Consider the following 2,181-nt stretch of genomic DNA (forward strand, 5'->3'; position numbering starts at 1 on the left):
GCCTGAAGGAGCAGGACCTGCAGAAGAGCCTGAAGGAGCAGGACCTGCAGGCAGCCGTGGGACCCTCAACAGCCTGGTGTGCATCTGGCAGGAGAGGCTCCCCACTAGGCTCCAGGATCCCCTATGAGAGGCTGCAGCCAGCAAGAGAGGCTTCCCCCACTCCAGGAAGGATTTGAGCAGTGACCTGAGAGGTTCCCAGCTCTGCTTCCAGCTCCTCTAATCAGAGGCCAGGTAGCTCCATGTGAGGCTGGGGCTCTGGGAAGGTCAAGACCCCTAGCAGGCTGGGGCAGTGCCATCAGTGGTGCTGTATGGCAGCATTCCTGCCTACCATATGGGAGCTCTGGGTTCAAGTGCTAGCTGAGGTGACTTGGGGTGAGTGAGATAACAAGAAGCAAATCTTCTTGCAGTGGAAAGGGGCCATTGTGTTTTCCCCCGCTTTTTCCTGCTCCAGGTACCAAGGCCCTATATTTCCTTGTCATTTGACATTTTGTGCCTTTTTATATTTCACCAGCCCTATTGTTTGTGTTGCTGTTTGTGTTTTATATTTTGTTAACCCTGTTTTTTGTCAGTGATTGTAAATATCTAACCTTTGTTGAATCCTGCCCCCTTGAGGCATTGTAGTATCCACTATCCCCTCTGATTTTATGCCTGTTATGTTCCCAGTATTAAAAAGTATATGGTTAAGTCCTCATTGGTGGTCTGGTTCTGCTCTATAGGGGGAGGAGAGTCCCTACACCTCCCACAACGCTTGTGCACCTGTTTTGATCCCTTCAGTTGGAGAGGGGGTACCTCTTGAAGTACCGCCTGGGTTACACAAGCAACACCCCTGACCTACCTTCTGCCCAAGCTCAGACTACCAGGGCTTGCCACCTCTTCCCTTACTTTGAGTTGGTTATTTTTATTTATTTATTTTTTTTTTACTGTGTGAACTATCCCCCTTGCTTTGTCCCAGGTAGCACAGTACTTTGGAAAGGTGCTGGACTGGCGACCTTTGGGAATGAAGTTCGTGTTCTCTTCTATCTGGTGACCAGTTCTAGTGACAATAGGATCCACTGGTGACTCTCCACATCTTCCCGAATGTGCCTCAGCTCTCACCAGGAGAGAAGTCCTGTACAAGGGAGACATTTCCACCTCCATTCATTCTCAGTGCCCTTTCAAGTCTTTGTTAAAACTCATAAATAGGTGTGTCACCTGGTGCCAGTGGCTACTTGATTTTACAGATTAATGTTAACTTTTGTCCATCAGAATGCACTAGCTAAAGTATACAATATAAACTCAGCATCTAGATGCAAGGAAATTCAAATACATGGGCCAAAATGGACCAAAAGGACTTTCATTATCCAGATGCTTTAACTCTGACGCCTACCTCATTTTCAGATACTCTGAAAGACCGACACCCCTCAAGTACATCCAGAAGACTTTTAGGCATGAAAGGGAAAGTGAGTTCCAGAGTCTTTACAGGGGGTGCGTGTCCTGTTAGTACTTCTCTCTTTATCTAGAATTCTTCTACCTGAGTGACTTTTTCTGACAGATGCTGAGACATTGTGGCATGGGGATAGAAGGCAGGATAGATTTGCATCATAAAGATGTAGCTATGTCTATTTCTAGATGCGCATATCTATCTATCTATCATACAGGCTTTCATGAGCTGAAGCTCACTTCATTAGATGTTGTGAAAACTTGCAGAAAGCAGAGTAAAAGACTGACTCAACATATTAAACTTCATTCAGATACCAACAAGCAGCCAGTGAAGATCATGGAACACTAGCCTTATGTGCAGGTTTTTTGTTTTTTTTTTGTTTTAAATCTATCTTAGGCTTTTCAGTAATGCCCAACACTGGAGTGTCAAAGTGCTCCCTCAGAACATTTGCCTGGTGAGGTCCTTGTTGTGGAATGCCGGGCTAGCGATTCCGGCACCGCTTGGGGAGCCGCAGGCTTTACGGAGCGGGTGAGCGTGCGGCTTGTGGGGCAGGATTGGAGGTAGCTTTATGACCGCCTTCGAGGTTCGCCGAGTTGGCGCAAGTAGACAACTTGGAGTAAGTTGTTAGTTTTCTATAATAAGTTTGTAGGATGTCTGTTGGTTCATGGGGTTCCGGAGTAAGCCCTTGCGTTCTAACCCGATGGGCTAGGTGTGGCTGCCAACTCCTTAAGTCCCAGAACGGGTCAACAGCTCATTGAGAT

The 2,181-nt window shown here is 47.0% G+C and overlaps 1 long non-coding RNA gene across 1 annotated transcript in view; it reads left to right on the plus strand.

The window, feature by feature from the left end:
• The first annotated feature begins 820 nt into the window (after positions 1–820).
• Positions 821–2,181, plus strand: part of LOC109321920 — a 2,278-nt gene continuing 917 nt past the window's right edge. Inside the window, exon 1 of the long non-coding RNA XR_002104220.1 lies at positions 821–1,439. This is a non-coding gene — a long non-coding RNA (uncharacterized LOC109321920). The remainder of the gene's footprint in view (positions 1,440–2,181) is intronic.

The sequence above is a fragment of the Crocodylus porosus genome, unplaced genomic scaffold (assembly GCF_001723895.1).
Source record: "Crocodylus porosus isolate Cpor-Errol unplaced genomic scaffold, CroPor_comp1, whole genome shotgun sequence".
In the NCBI taxonomy this organism is placed as follows: domain Eukaryota; kingdom Metazoa; phylum Chordata; order Crocodylia; family Crocodylidae; genus Crocodylus; species Crocodylus porosus.